The following is an 18,196-nucleotide window of genomic DNA, read 5'->3' on the forward strand; positions in this document are numbered from 1 at the left end:
AAAAAATGCAAAAAAAAAACACCCCAAAACTTTTAAAAAACGTAACATTATATTGGGGCCCATGGGGAAAATGCCTATTTCTTTTTTTTTTTAATGCAGTATTTCTGCTAAATTTTAAAGGGGGCCCCAAAAATTTTCCCTTTGTTTTTTTCCATCTATTGGTTTTAAAGCCTTTAATAAGCCCAACTTCAAAAAAAAAATCGTTTCCCCCCGTCGAATAAACATTTTCTTTTAAAAAATTTTTCAAACGAAAAACAAAAAAAATATATTTTGATATTAATACTTAAAATTTTCTAACAATAAATCAAAAAAAAATAACTTTACATCATTTACTTAGATACCAATTAACGACATAATTATCAAATTCTTTTTGTAAAACCCCCTGTATGAAGAAAGGGTTTAAAAAAAACTATTCATTTTTTTAATAAATTTTCCAACTTTTGGAAAAATTTTTTAAAAGGAAAATACCAATTTTCTTCCAAAAAATCAGATATTTTTTGGGAAAGGGGGGCCAAGTTAGACAAATGCAAGGATATGAAAAAAATCTGTTTTTTTTTTAAAATACCCCCAAAAAAAATTATTTATCCTTTTGCAAAAGACATTTTTTCAGGCCCCAAAATTTTACCTTAAACTTGTTTTGAAGCTTTAACCCTCTATTTTTACTTTAAAAAAACATCTTTTAGGGAAAATTTTTTAAACTTTTCCCCAAAAAATTTATTTTTAAAATTGATATTTCCTATGTTTTTTTGAAAAAATAGATGTTATGTATATCAGAATCTAAAAGTACAACGTTGTTCTTACTTTGTTCTAGCTCACGTTTTGCTGCTTGTTGAATTGGTTTAAAACCAGATTGAGGTTACTTTTAATCATTTTTAAGTTGTTTTCATAACGAAAGGCACTAAATGTATCTAAACAACCATGATCAATACATTCTTGTGCCAAATGGCAAAGAGAGTGAACATTATATACAACAAATAATTTTCTAAATAATGTGATAGAATGTGGATAAAAGTTCTGAGTAGAGTATTTGCATACTCGTTAAAAACTTTATAAAGAATGGGGACTTGTAAGAATATAAATTCCACAATGCAATATAGAAAGTGCTTATAAATATTTATATCAGGATGTGAACAAAACTACTAGGCCATCGTATAAACATAAACGACGGAATTCCGTTGCTTTGTTAAATGATAATTCCATGTAAAGATCTGGGTTTCGAGCAAAGTCCTGAGGACAAGAAGGGGCTAACAGAATCAGCCTATCAGATATTCTGTTTACAACAGTCCAGTGTAGTTTCCATGGGACTTATCCAATTCTTCCATGCTTCTAAAATCTCTTAAACACACCTTCATATACCAAATGCATAGGCTCTAATCGAAACTGAGAGACCATTTTGGTATTAGAGTTGAAGAAGAGGTGATACTCCTTTATGATGGCGAGGTTGCATTTGATTTTTAAAACTTTCGTCAGTTCTTAAAGGAGCATGTAATCAATATACGTTTGCCTATAATCTAATCGTTCTCCCCATACGTACATTTTTCACATGAAGCAGTACCATTATGGCCTATACAACATTTATTAATTCTCTAGCTGGGAGCAGCAAGAATATAATGTCTAATTTAAAAAATAAAAGTTTTTCCATATCGTACATAACCATTAGAAATTAGATTATCAACTTCAGTTACAAAATCTTGCAAAAACTCTTTCACATTATTTGGATCAGAATTCCCAAAATAAATAGCAATAATGAATGGATAATTTTTAGTTCCTACGAGATGTCCTAATATTGGCCAAAATTTTTTCTTTGAACTTCGAAAAAGAGGGAGTCCGTCAGTATTAATATCTATTTCAATTTTTTGTTTTACTTGCAAGTACTTTTTTAAATTAAGCCCATCCAAATAATTTTTAATTCCTCGATACCAAAATTGTCCTCTATTTTCAAAGTAAGTTATATGTATATCGTCATCAATTTTCAATAAAGTTTTATAACATTTAGGCAGATTATTAAATACAGGTTGAAGTTTTGCAAGTAATTCATCTATTTTTGACATAGAAATAACACCACCTGATAAAGCCCATTGACGTAAAGCTAATATTACATAATTTTCCTTTTGCTGATTATTTTCAAAAACTGTATTAACATTTTCATCTCCATTTTCACTTTTATTCGTATTTTCACTTTCATATATACTTTCATCTGTATTTTCACTCTCATCTATACCTTTGCACTCATTTATATTTTCATTTTCATCTCTATTTTCACTCTCATCTATACATTCATTTTCATCTCTATTTTCACTTTTATCTATATTTTCATCAAAACTCATGACATTAGAAAGTCTTTCGAAAGCTATATCTTCTTGAATCTCAAGTTCACTTTGAGAATAATGATTTAAATCTATTAATTCATTAAGTTGCAAATTTTCTTCTTCAGAGTCTCTTGAAATTGACAAATTGCTGTTGCTTAAACTATTGCACTTGAGTCTACATTTTGATTCTAATAATTTATTAACTCTTTTTAAAATATAATCTTGTCGCTCTTTAACTTTCAACCTTTTTATAACTATGGTCTCAGCTCTTTCCTTCCAACTACGTTTATAACACTATATATATAAACAAAAAATGAAATAATTGACATGTGATAAAAAAATGTATAAAACTATTTTCTTTGTTTATAGAAACAATAGAATAGAACTGATTATATATATCCAACTGCTACCTTTTATTATTCAAAGCAAAAATACTTTTTTACACACTTTATCTGACAAATACGTGGAAAGCAACGTACAGAATTAAAAAATTTAAATATAAAAACTCTAAATCAAAATACAGAGAAAATGTTTATTATAGGTTACGTTGTCACAAACACTTAATAACCGCGCGCCTATATTTTGTATCCTATTATTATTTTATATAAAAATAATAACAATCAAGTGTAAGAAAAATAGTACTTACCCGCTTAGTAACGTCAATATCCATTGTGATAATTAAAAATGCGATAATACACTTGTAACATAAAAGCAATATCCGCAACGTGCGCATTCACTCTAACGGATGGTCATACATATATATCATACATTACCCCCGATCTACGATCGTAGCAACGCAACTTAAGGGTATAACACACACATCGAAAGATTTTACCAATTGCCGAATCAAGCAATGTGAAAGGTGTGTTATAGCTTTTCTGACGCGCTGTTCAATCACGGGCCCGCAAGAATTTTTTAAGCGATTATAAATTGAATCATTTAGGCCAGATTCCACAACTCACTTTAATAACCGAAACTTAAATCGTTAAACCTAATCAGGATTGGTTCATAACGAGTTAGACTTCGGTTAAAGAGATCAACGTTGAATCAACGTTGCACTTCATCTGATTGGATGATTGATATTGCAGTAATATCAACTTTCTTATCGACTCAACTAGCTGTCAACCATATCGACGTTGAATCAACCTTGAATCAAGGTTACATTTCTGACTGGGTTATATTTATAAATATATAACATATTTTTATTTCAATCAGAATTATTTTTTATAATATTATAGCACTATATATATATATATATATATATATATATATATTGTATAGCTTTTATACAAAATTATTTTTTGAAGAAAAACGTTTACAAAATTTAATTCTAGTAATTCCATTAATTTGATTTAATTATATGCACCAATAAGACAAATTTTCCATGTTCAATTTGAAATAAAATTCTTCGAAGAAACCTATACATTATACGTAAAATATAAATTTAAATTGTAAATTTACTTTTAATTTTAATTATAAGATTATATTAAATTGCGATTAATAATTAATTGTTGATTTTTGATTTTATAAAACTCTTTTCTTTACACACTGACAACATTAGAATTCAATCCTATTAGATGAATCTTGTGTGACAGTTTTCTTCTCCGCAAGAGTTCGACATTTCCTGCATAGATACCTCAAATGTGATATTCGATGTGTTAGTCGATGCATTCGTTTTGAATCCGAATCGTTTCAGTAACATCAACTTGATTTTCTTCTTCCATACAAATATGATAAACATGAAGAAATTTTGTACTACATCTAACAAGGCTCTAACAATTTCAGTGTAATAACTATATTTATATAATTGTGTTGGTAATAACAACTTTGAAATTGTATACATAAAGCAATTTATACCCATAATGATAAACAACACGGTAAATAACTTTATATATAGATTTAACCTGCAAACAAGTATATATTAATATTTGGTCATTTTTCAATAAAAATAATAAATTCTATCTACCAAATTATTAAGTTGAAAAATGATGGAATCAATTGCAATTCTTAAAAGGAGGAAATGAGAAAAAGATTTTTATAGAAATATTTCAAAAATGTAATTTTTTAATGTAATAAATATATATTTATTTATATTGTCTCCTTACGACATTTCGAGTATTACAGATTTTTTAAAAAAGACTCAATGCAAGTTACAGAAATACATGTTTTTTTTCTCTTATAGATTTATTACACAATAGAAAATGTAAAAAAAAAAGTATAAGCACAGTAATATATATATATATATATATATATATATCTTTTGCAATTATAATTTTCTCCCCCTTTTACCAGGAATGCGAATCAAGCAAGCATGTGATGTCGGCAGAGATATTGACAAAAATATATCTGCAGAAATCTCATTAACATAATAAAAAATTATCACAAAGTGACGCAAAATGTGAGAATACACACCATTTCTTATTGTCATTAAATTGCTTGCTTTCCGAATCTGTTAGACTGAAGTTTGTATCCTCTTCGTAACGTTTAATGTTCCTTGCCGCACAGATGGATAAGCAAATGCTACTAATAATACAGACAGTTTTGATCCAGTAATAATACAATGCAAGTGCTTTCAAATCTGTAAGTATGATATCTTATATACTATTACATATTTTTAAAAAGCGTAGCATTTAATAAAGTTATTTGAGACGTACGATTCGCAGAGTACCAGCAAAATCCTATTTTGAATTCTGGTCTCAAAATATATGGCAAATACTCGGAAACATAATGCACAACGATGACACAAACAATTGCAAGTACAAACGAACATCCGTACGCAAAAATAGCATAATACACCAACTTTTTTTTTCTGATTGTCTGCTGTTTCTTTTTAACAAAGAGAATCTCCTGCAAAAATTTAGATATATATTATATTTAATTATATAAGTGTAGATATAAACTAATATAAAGGAAATCTCAATGTAAAATGTTAATATTTGACTTTGATCGAAGCTTTCTCGAAAACCCATTCTACACAATTATAAAAGTTTATTTATATAATACGACATGTAACACTCAATTATGATGAGAAATATAACATTGTATATCATTTAGAAACTATTATATATTTACATAGATATTCTACAGACAAAGATAATTTAAATTTTTATTAAGTTTTTAGGGGCAAAATATATATTTATGTTAAAAAATTATTTTGTATTACTTTATTATACATAAAAAAGATTAACGCAATATATATATCAAGCTTGTAAAATGGAAAAAAATTTTCCAGAAACGTTTGTTTTATTATTGTGAATTAGATTTTGTTGTAATATTTTATAAATATTTTATAAATTAAATATATAATGTTTATTATCTAATATATGCCATTTCTAATTCCAGAAAATTTACGTTATCTTGACAAAATTTTTGATATACTTCATACTATAAAACAATTATGTAAAAACAAATTAAAATCAGGAGCTAAAAACTAAAGTAAAATATAAAATATTTGGTTATTTACCTGAATGTCCGCCACATATTAAAGCTCATAATACTTAGCTAGAAGTAACCCGATAGAAGACAAAGATATCCTATAAAGTCTAAAAAATGAATAGAAATAAAAACTACAATAATAAATATCATTTTCATCATTAATCGCGCGTGAAAATAGAAATAATCGAAAATTTGACGTTTTTTATTCTTCCCTTTAAAACCGATTTACTACATTCTGCATCATTAGTTTATAACAATATTTATTTATTATTATGAATACTACCGATATTAATTAAATAATATTTCAAGACGTAACACTGCAATATTCTAAAATGCAAATTTTATATATATATATATATATATATATATATATGAAAGAAAATGTTTCATATCCCGTCTGTATTACAATTGGTACAGTATATCTAACAATAAATTACATAAATATATAAAATTAATGCATAGAACATATTTGTAAAGCATAATGTATATCCGCATATTAGTATATATAACTTCTTCATTCTTTGAATATATATATATATATATATAGTATATATAACTTCTTCATTCTTTGAATATATATATATATATATATATATATATATATATATATTCAAAGAATAAAGAAGTTATATATACTAATATGCGGATATACATTATGCTTTACAAATATGTTCTATGCATTAATTTTATATATTTATGTAATTTATTGTTAGATATACTGTACCAATTGTAATACAGACGGGATATGAAACATTTTCTTTCATATTTGAAAGTCTCACAACATCAAACATCAATGCGATGGATGTAACTGCACTGTAATTGCGCAACATGAAGCCGTGTTCATTTCGGAGTCCTGGTAATATGGAATACACTAGAAATACTGCCACCAACAATAATATACACACTAATAGCAAGCTGGAATATATATTTAATACACGAGTTATCCAACTGTACTCAGGCGTGTACTTCAAAGCGTTCCTTTTAAGTTCCATATACTGTTCTGAACTGAAAATTGCTTCAAATCTACGCTCTCTTTCCAAGAAGACGCTGAGGCAATATGATGTCGATTTAAATAATGTTTCATAATAAGGTACATAAAAATTTCCAAGAAGACGCTGAGGCAATATGATGTCGATTTAAATAATGTTTCATAATAAGGTACATAAAAAGAACCATTGGCAAAAATTTTATAATCGTACTGATAACCGATGGGTACCACGTAACATTGCGATTCTAAGCACTTATTGTAGACGGTTAACTGAAAGAATTCGTTTACTCGCCCACTTTCGTTGTGCGTTGAATCGTTTGTGTATTCGTATACATTCGGAAAAACATATTTCATTTCTTCTGGAATACATTTGGTGTCATTCCATCTCATGATATTGCCAAGAGGACAGCAGAACTGAATACAAATTATATTATGACAAGTTTTGTATGAGACGATGTTACTTTTATTACTGTGACGTAGAGTTTTCTTTATGATTGACATTTGTCGAATTGTTGTAAGAGTATTTCAATATTTTGTCATCATTTTCTTCGTTGTAAGCAAAACACCTTCTTAATTTATGTAGTATCGAATCAACATCTTCGCGATCGATATTCGTGGAAATAGTGCTAAATTCATATTCCATTTTATTATATTGCGTATCGTCGGTAAACCTTTTATACAAATCATATCGCAGTGGTTTTATCTCGTCGCTATAAATTCTTGTAAAATTCGCATATATCTCGTATCGTACTGTCAAATTATGACCTTCATCTTCGTTGTTGGTGTAATTTTGCTGAGATTTCGATGACGAAATGATAAGGAGAAAAAGCCCGCAACACAGAAAAGTAAAATTTTGTACAAACATTATTTCATAAATAGATACATTAGAAGAATTAGATAATTAAATCAGTCTAACCTGTTAGTACACTACTTCTTATATAAATTTTAATTTTTAATTATTAAAAAATCTATATTAATTTTGTGCCTACTTAAGCTTTTGTATTAATTAAATGAAAGGTATGTGTTATTAAGTGCGTAATGTACACATATAATAGAATTAAATTATCTTTTCCATTTTATATTTCTCTAGAAAATTTGAAAATGTTGATCTGATTTTATTCTTACACTGTAAATGTTGACAACTACGCGGTTAATTTTTAATTATCTTATTATATTTAGTAAAACATATAATGTATTATACTAATTAAATGCTCTTTAATTCAAATAGAGTATTACACATATAAAAGGCTAATAAGAGCAGCAGTAATAATATGAAGGTTGTAAAACTAATTTATTACATTTAATCAATATCACTGATATAAACAAAACAGTTTAAAATTATAAAAATAGACTCGAAAGTTGACACAAATAAGAAGGCGAACGTTTCGATCCAATTTTTCGGATTTTCTTCAGCGCAGTATAAAGAGCAAAATTAACATCAACAAAGTCTAAATGTTTTTAACGTATAAATGTCTAATAAACATATTTAAACGCTGTTACATCAGTAAACGAAATAAAACGTCGTAAGATTAATATGACTCTCGCTAAGCTATCAAGAGACACGGTAGTGTCTCGCGACCAGTTAAGGGCGTAGCGGAGACACCGTGTATCTTAACGCGAGTCGGACATTTGAGTCTTTATAATATTTCGAATCCTCAATAATGGCTGAAGCAATCGAGTTTATACTAGACTTAATCGATAGATTGAGTTCGAATTATATAATAAAAGTGTCTTTATTTCTGCTCTACGTGATTTGTAAGCAGAGATATATAAATGCAAAGTCGAAATATGAAAAATTTCTATTAAGAAACGTCCCCGTCATCATTATCATCATCATTATCATCATCGACCACGCATACATAGTAGTATCGTGCTACACGTATTCACACGTATACAACACATGCGCACACATATATCACACGTACACAACACATGCAAGATGCATGTAGTGGTAATTTTGTCCATCTCGCACGTTTTACAACAGATGGCGATAGTGGCGCTCCGCCATATCGGCAGCGTGCGGGGTTATGTTGGCTAACTCTCTCTCTCTCTCTCTCTCTCTCTCTCTCTCTCTCTCTTCTCTCTCTCTCTCTCTCTCTCTCTCTCTCTCTCTCTCTCTCTCTCTCTCTCTCTCTCTCTTTCTCACACGCACACGCACACACACACACACTCTCTCATTCTCACTCACTCACTCACTGTTCGTCTTGTGTACTTATTTAGTACATTCATGATCGGCAGCGTGCGGGGTTATGTTGGCTAACTCTCTCTCTCTCTCTCTCTCTTTCTCACACACACACGCACACACACACACACTCTCTCATTCTCACTCACTCACTCACTGTTTGTCTTGTGTACTTATTCAGTACATTCATGATTAAACATCTATATGCATTAATGTGAAATTTACTTACAATTAGTTTACTTGAAATATTCAATCTCTAAAGTGTTTATCTTATAAGATAGACAAAAAAATCTGAGTAAATAATAAGAAAAAAAAACAAGGATTATTATTGTCATAATTTTTTATCAATTAAGTACTCTCAACTATCCAATAATTAAATAAATACGTACAAATGTGCGCGCGTGTACACACATACACATATTGATATTAAAGAGATTGAAGGAGAGGAAGGAGAAGATAAAAATTTAAATATTCACATATATTTTCAAATATTATATATGAATTTATAGTTTACATATCTAATTAATAATGAATTTCTAATTATATTAAACATATCAAAATAAAGACATACATGTATTTATCAAATGAATAAAATTATTGAATACAGACTTAAAAAATTTATTAAACATAAACTTAAAAAATTAATTAATTAAACATATTCCAAATTTAGAAAAAATAAACTTTATTTATATATGCAACAGCTTTTTAAACTAAATTTTTAAATTCTATTTTATATTAGACAATTATCTCAATCAACATCTACGTCCACATTAGCTGCACTGCAGACTACCTCTACAGCCACATTATCTGCTCCGCGGATATAGCGTTATGCCAATACGATACATTACATGTACTTACTTACTTGCCTTTACTGTACCAACTCTTGTTCTTTCCACGTAATCATGTTTTTACAGTTATCGTTTGCTGTATATCTTCCAGCAAACTTTATTTCGTGTGAAGTGTATTTAATTAATTAAATCTCTGCGAAAGATTGAGAAGATGAAGGGATAATTCAAACTATGAAGACATGGTTACATGGAAAAGACAAGAGTTGATACAATAATAAAGACATACATGTATTTGTATCCTGCTGGCATAAGGTTATAGAAGTTGATTGAGATTGAAAAATAATAATGAAAATAATAAAAAAAATAAAGACACATGTATTTGTATCGTGCTGGCATAAAGTTATAACAGTTGATTGAGATTGAAAAATAATAATAAAAATAATTAAAAAAAGGAAATATTCAATCATCATTTAAAAGCATATTTGAAATCTGTAGAATAAACAGTTTTTGCAAAAAATGTGGAGCATTAGAGCTATAGTAAGTCTAAAAATAAATGTAAACATCAATTAATAATAACTGATGTTATATATATATTATATATATAAACCAATTTGTTGCAATATTCACTATAAAAGGTTGTAAGGGTAAGATGGCTAAAAGTGAATAATTTAAAAGATAGTTAACATAATTTTACATAAACTGAAATATTTCATAGAATAAAATATTTGTAATATTTCGAAGTTTATGTAAGATTATGTAAAAATTATACCTTTACAACTTTTTATAGTAAATATTGCGAGGAATCGATTTATATGAGAAAAATTAAGGTAATTCTATTTTGAAAATATAAGTGACCTTTAAATAACCTTGAAAATCGCCGTTTAGGAAAAAGTCTGTGTCAACTTTTTCTTTTTCGAAATCCTGCAACTTTTATCTAAATTTAATAGAAAATGTATAAAAAATGCTCGACATTAGTACACACACACACACACACACATATGGGTAAATTTATATAAATACGGTGCTTTAGGAGGAATGATCAGGATTCTAGGATATGATTGTACACATCATTTTAAGCAAAGAAGTTTAGATAAACATGTTTAATAATTGTTCTATTCCGGTCATAAAAATATACAAAAATGGATGATATAATCTCTAAAAACTCACCTTTAAAAAAAGGTAAAAAAAGGCGACCAGTTAAGGGCACGCCATTAACAAAAATTATCCATTGCAAACCCATGTAGAATCCTATCCTATTGCAAACCCATGTAGAATCCTATAAAAAATTAATCATTGCAAACCCATGTAGAATCCTAGGCAAAATTAACCATTGCAAACTCATGTAGAATTGTATTAAAAATGATCCATTGCAAACTTATGTAGAATCCTACATTGCAAACCCATGTACAATAGAATTGTATGAAAAATTATCGATTATAAATTCATGTACAATCGTAACAAAAGTAATGAAATAAAAAAAAAATTGCGCCAAGTGAAAGTAGAAACTTGTACCAGTGGAAAATTAAAGTTGCAGACATATATAGAGTCGTATAATGAATCAGTAAAAATTTAAATTTGCAAATGTAGAATCGTACCATAAAAAAACTTATCTTTTAAAAAAAAAGATAAACAAGATGCCAAGTCCATGCGCCATGTAAAAAAGAAATAAAAAAATTTTAGTTAAAAAAACTGGGAGCGCTGCTAAATAATATTCTAACAATATTAAAATTAAATTGTTACTTTTAAACTCATTACAGTTAAAATATGTTTTGTGTTTAAATTAATTAATGTTACTTTAAGGTGCATTGTAATTTTGAAACTTAGCAGCGCGCCCAGTTTTTTTAACTAAAATTTTTTTATTTCTTTTTTACATGGCGCATGGACTTGGCATCTTGTTTATCTTTTTTTTTAAAAGATAAGTTTTTTTATGGTACGATTCTACATTTGCAAATTTAAATTTTTACTGATTCATTATACGACTCTATATATGTCTGCAACTTTAATTTTCCACTGGTACAAGTTTCTACTTTCACTTGGCGCAATTTTTTTTTTATTTCATTACTTTTGTTACGATTGTACATGAATTTATAATCGATAATTTTTCATACAATTCTATTGTACATGGGTTTGCAATGTAGGATTCTACATAAGTTTGCAATGGATCATTTTTAATACAATTCTACATGAGTTTGCAATGGTTAATTTTGCCTAGGATTCTACATGGGTTTGCAATGATTAATTTTTTATAGGATTCTACATGGGTTTGCAATAGGATAGGATTCTACATGGGTTTGCAATGGATAATTTTTGTTAATGGCGTGCCCTTAACTGGTCGCCTTTTTTTACCTTTTTTTAAAGGTGAGTTTTTAAAGATCACATTTACGTTACTGTGGGAAGCGATCCTCTCTAGTTTTCTGACTACGAGGTTGGCAGGTGTTAGAATATAAAATATTAATCGCATCCTATAAATTAAAATAATTTTCTCAATACACCTCAATACTTATAAGATCCAAAAGTCAAGTGCGTTATAAAACAATAATCTAACATATGGTATAAAAAATACTAATAAAAACTTACATGTATTTATGTGACAATATTTCAATTGTAACAGTAACAATAGTAACGCTAGTGAAATCCTCATGTCAGTAGAACGGCTCAGAGGAAACTGAAGCTCAGTTGGAAACGAAAAGTGACAAACAATTATAATCATTTTGTATTTGTTATTTAACCTTAGAGTTTAGGTAGTCTCTTTATAGCTTCAATATAAATATCGGATAGATTTTCAGTATCAGTCTGTAAATTGAGACTATTATTTTGTCTTTTTATGTATATCGTTTCTGATACTGATCTTTTTCCGTAATAAATTTCTTTATCTAAAATATTAATGTTGTCCCAATCAAATTCATGGTTAAAATTAACGCGGTGGTCCGTTATTACTGATTTAGTATTAGTATTTCTAACAATGTGTTTCCTATGTTTAGAAATTCTTGTGGTCAGTCTTCTACTAGTCTGGCCCACGTAAGAAGCGTCGCAGTTTGAACAATTAATTTTGTAAACAACGTTTGTATTATTCATTGTAGAAATAGTATCTTTATGTACTCGTATGTATTTATTTAATTTATTAAAACTAAAGAAGGATAATTTAATATTCATGTTCCTAATAATATTTCTAAATTGTTCCGTCAATTCGGGTAAAAATGGAATAGTGAAAAAAGACGTTTTTTCACTATTATTATTATTATTGTTGTTACCGTTAGTTGTGGTATTTTTTAATTTTTTGAATAAAATTAATAGACGTTGGTTAATAGTATTAAAGATCACGTCAAGCGGATAACAGTTTTCTAAAAGTATGTTGACAACGGTAACGAGATTTTTATAGTGAAATCGTGGATGTGACAATAAAATTGTTCTATCCACTAGACCGTATATAGTTCCTCTCTTTTGACACAAAGGATGCTGAGAAAAGAAGTGTAAATATCTCCCCGAGAATGTCGGCTTGTGATACCAATTAGTGATTATCTTGTTGTTTTCTAAAATTAGTGTCAAATCTAAAAAGTTTATTTTATTATTATCGTCAATTTCCAGAGTGAATTGGAGTCTATTGTGATAAGAATTAAAAGTCATAAGTGTGTGGTCAATTAAAGTCAATGGAACAGTTAATACAATTTAATGTTGTCAACATATCTAAAGTAAATTGGGGGTGTGGATTTTAATAATCGTAATGATTTATTCTCAAGATCTTGTAAAACTAAATTTGCAATCACTGGTGAGAAAGGAGAACCCATGGGCGTTCCAAAGGTTTGGCGGTAGATAACGTTATTAAAAATAAAAAAGGTAGAATTTAAAACTAAGCCTATTCCATTTAAAAATTCTGATTTTGATAAGTCACAATTCTTTGAGATAAATTCCCATCTAGAGGAAATACTTTCAAGAGCCAAATCAATAGGGACGTTAGTGAACAGTGAGACAACATCTAACGAGATTAATTTAAATTTATTATCAATGTGAATCTGTGACAATTTTTTCACTAGTTCGAAACCGTTGTCAACATGACCTTCAGGCACTGGGAGGCTTTTAACTATAATCTTGTGCAGGAAATTCGCTAAGTTATACAGAGGAGTGTCAACCGATGACACTATTAATCTAAACGGGCAGTTTTCTTTATGGACTTTAGGCAAGCCATATACCCTGGGGAGAGTTCCATCAATAAACAACAAACGTCAATATTTTAGATAAAGAAATTTATTACGGAAAAAGATCAGTATCAGAAACGATATACATAAAAAGACAAAATAATAGTCTCAATTTACAGACTGATACTGAAAATCTATCCGATATTTATATTGAAGCTATAAAGAGACTACCTAAACTCTAAGGTTAAATAACAAATACAAAATGATTATAATTGTTTGTCACTTTTCGTTTCCAACTGAGCTTCAGTTTCCTCTGAGCCGTTCTACTGACATGAGGATTTCACTAGCGTTACTATTGTTACTGTTACAATTGAAATATTGTCACATAAATACATGTAAGTTTTTATTAGTATTTTTTATACCATATGTTAGATTATTGTTTTATAACGCATTTGACTTTTGGATCTTATAAGTATTGAGGTGTATTGAGAAAATTATTTTAATTTATAGGATGCGATTAATATTTTATATTCTAACACCTGCCAACCTCGTAGTCAGAAAACTAGAGAGGATCGCTTCCCACAGTAACGTAAATGTGATAGCTTAGCGAGAGTCATATTAATCTTACGACGTTTTATTTCGTTTACTGATGTAACAGCGTTTAAATATGTTTATTAGACATTTATACGTTAAAAACATTTAGACTTTGTTGATGTTAATTTTGCTCTTTATACTGCGCTGAAGAAAATCCGAAAAATTGGATCGAAACGTTCGCCTTCTTATTTGTGTCAACTTTCGAGTCTATTTTTATAATTTTAAACTGTTTTGTTTATATCAGTGATATTGATTAAATGTAATAAATTAGTTTTACAACCTTCATATTATTACTGCTGCTCTTATTAGCCTTTTATATGTGTAATACTCTATATAATGTATTACTGTATTCGGCTTTGACGTTTCTTCCTTGGAAGAAGAGAATATTGCATAAGTAGTATATAGTACGAGAGAAGAAGTGAAACTACCGAGGATCATCAGTCGTAGATAACTTTGCGAGGAAACACACACATACACACACCCACAATCTGTCTACTATTATAAAATCATACATCTGTAACTCTTAATTATACAAGGAAAACAACAATGTAGCGAAGAAAATTCTCTGTAATTTACATGTATAATGTACATGTCATATTTACCTAAGTAAGTGTAGATAAAAGAAATCTCATTGTAAAAAGTTCAAATTAATGTTTGTTTTTGATCATTACATTGTATAATATTTAGAAACTATTATCGAATTACATAACTATTCTATGAAAAAAAATAATTAAATTATTTAATATTTAGAGATAAAAAATATATTTATGTAAAAAAATTATTGTTTATTGCCTTATTTTATTTATAAAGAAAGATCGACGCAATATAAATATCAAGTTTGAATAATGAAAAATAAAGTTCCAGAAAAGTTTGTTTCATTATTGCGAAATAGATTACGTTGTAATAATTCATAAATATTTTTTAATTTAAATAAATAATGTATATTATTTAATATATATTTTACATATATTTTATAAATTAAATATTTAATGTTTATTATCTAATATATGCCATTTCTAATTTCAAAAAATTTAAGTTATTTTGACAAAATTTTTGATATATTTAAAACTATAAAGTAATTATGTAAAGACAAATTAAAATCAGAAACCAAAAACTAAAGTACAAAATAAAATACTTGGCTATTTACTTGAATGTCCGCCACATATTAAAACTCATGATACTTAGCCAAAAGTAACCCGACATAAACCAAAAATATTCCGAAAAGGCTGAAAAATGAATATAAATAAAGATTACAATAATAAATATTATTTTCATCACTAAGCGTGCGTAAAAATTAAAAAAAAATCAAAAGATTCAAGTTTTTGATTCTTCACTTTTAAACAGATTTATGTACTATATTCTGCAACATAAGTTTATAACATTATTTATTTATTATTATAAATACTGATATTATCGATAATAAATTAAAAAATATTTCAAGACATTAACACTGCAAAATTCTATAAAACAAAATTTCGTATATATATGTATAAATATATATATATATATATATATATATATATATATGTTAGGACAAACTTAGATTATAATTAAAATGCATTAAATTTTAGTTTAATTCATAATTGACAATTGTATTTTAATAAGTGTGTTATATATATTCAAATAATGAAGAAGATGTATTATGCGGATATACGTTATGCTTGACAAATATATTCTGCATTGATTTTATATATTTATGTAATTTATTGTTAGATATACTGTACCAATTGTAATACAGACGGGATATGACGTATCTTTTTTGTAATTTAAGAATCTCACAATATCAAGCATCATTGCGGTGGATGTAACTGCACTGTAATTACGCAACATGAAGCCGTGTTCATTTCGGAGTCCTGGCAATATGGAATACACTAGAAATACTCCCACCAAAAATAATATACACACTAATAGCAAGCTGTAATATATATTTAATACAAAATATTTCCAACTGTACTCAAGCGTGTACTTAAAAGGAACGCTTTGAAGTCGAACGTGACTTTTAATTTCCGCATTCTGTTCTGAATAAAAAATCGCTTCAAATCTACGCCCTCTTTCCAAGAAGACGCTAAGGCAATATGATGTCGATTTTAATGTTTCATAATAATGTACATAAAAAGAACCATTGGCAAAAATTTTATAATCGTACTGATGACCGATGGGTACCACGTAACATTGCGATTCTGGGCATTTATGGTAGACGGTTAACTGAAAGAATTCGTTTACTCGCCCACTTTCGTTGTGCGTTGAATCGTTTGTGTATTCGTACACATTCGGAAAAACATATTTCATTTCTTCTGGAATACATTTGGTGTCATTTCATCTCATGATATTGCCAAGAGGACAGCAGAACTGAATACAAGTTATATTATGACAAGTTTTGTATGGGACGATGTTACTTTCATAACTATTCTTAGTGGAATTTTCAAAGATTTTATTCGGCATGAAATAATTCTTTTCAATCAAATTTTCATAAACCTTCTGTGACGTAGAGTTTGCTTTATGATTGACATTTGACGAATTGTTATGAGAGTGTTTCAATATTTTGTCATAATTTTTTTGATTGTGAGCAAAACGCCTTCTTAATTTATGTAGTATCGAATCAACATCTTCGCGATCGATATTCGTGGAAATAGTGCTAAATTCAAATTCCATTTCATTATATTGCGTCTCGTTGGTAAACCTTTCATACAAATTATATCGCAGTGGTTTTATCTCGTCGCTATAAATAGTTGTAGAATCCGCATATATCTCGTATCGTACTGTCAAATTATGACCTTCATCTTCGTTGTTGGTGTAATTTTGCTGATATTTCGATGACGAAATGATGAGGAGAAAAAGCTTACAACACAGAACCGCGAAATTTCGTACAAACATTATTTCACAAAGGATTCACTACAAAAATTAGATAGAGAAATCAATCAAACCTATTACTACATTCATTATTTCTCATATAAATTTTAATTTTCAATACTTAAAAAATGTATATTTGTTTTGTGCCTACTATAGCTTTTGTATTTAGTAAATGAAAGATATGTGTCAAGTGCGTAATGTACACATATAATCGAATTGAATAATCTCTTTCTTTTTGGTTTTTTTTTTTATAAAATTTTAAAAATGTTGATCTGATTTTATACTAACACTGTAAATGTAGACAATTGCGCTGTTAATTTTTAATTATCACACTAATTTAGTAAACTGCATATAATGTATCACTGTATTCGACTTTGACGTTTCTTCCTTGAAAGAAGACAATATTGCATAAGTTAATACGTGTCTGTGCGAGAGAAGAAATGAAACTACCGAGCATGACGAGTTGTGGATAACTTTGCGAAGAAACACACACACACAGTTTTGTCTACTATTATAAAATCATATATACATCTATTATTCTTAATTATGCAAGAAAACCAAAGAACATATGTTGGAACTTTTGACGTTAGTTTGATCAATCCAGCATAGAATTTGCCCTTTTCAAAAATGCATGTTGTTGACACTGTTGTCGCTTTTCCGTGATTGACTGTCTCGATTCTCATTGTGCGCATATGTTAGACATAACGTTGAATTTAATTGTATAAAATTACAAAAAGATAAGGTTAGAAGATAAATAATGACAATTTGCAATTGATAAACAAAAAATGAGACTATAAAATGGTTAATATGTTTGCAGATTTTTGTTTTCTGTTTCTTTTTTAAATTTGAATTTTCAATGCTAAGTTTCGCAATGATTAAAAAATTAGCTGATATTCCAACAAATTAATGAGATTCTG

The 18,196-nt window shown here is 28.2% G+C and overlaps 1 long non-coding RNA gene and 1 pseudogene across 2 annotated transcripts; both read right to left on the reverse strand.

The window, feature by feature from the left end:
- Positions 1-1,326: 1,326 nt before the first annotated feature.
- LOC114938754 (uncharacterized) lies at positions 1,327-3,478 on the reverse strand (annotated as a pseudogene).
- A 675-nt stretch (positions 3,479-4,153) lies between these two features.
- Positions 4,154-5,902, reverse strand: LOC146720661 (uncharacterized). 2 transcript variants are annotated; one of them, XR_014925987.1, is made up of 4 exons: positions 5,773-5,902; positions 4,964-5,156; positions 4,722-4,887; positions 4,154-4,213 (listed from the first exon to the last, which is right to left on the reverse strand). It is a non-coding gene; the product is annotated as an uncharacterized LOC146720661 (long non-coding RNA). The 2 variants fall into 2 exon arrangements; XR_014925986.1 differs by lacking the exon at positions 4,154-4,213 and having other exon boundaries at positions 4,557-4,887.
- Positions 5,903-18,196: the final 12,294 nt, after the last annotated feature.

This window comes from Nylanderia fulva, unplaced genomic scaffold, assembly GCF_048542155.1.
Source record: "Nylanderia fulva isolate GAGA-0341 unplaced genomic scaffold, ASM4854215v1 Scaffold641, whole genome shotgun sequence".
Classification (NCBI taxonomy): domain Eukaryota; kingdom Metazoa; phylum Arthropoda; class Insecta; order Hymenoptera; family Formicidae; genus Nylanderia; species Nylanderia fulva.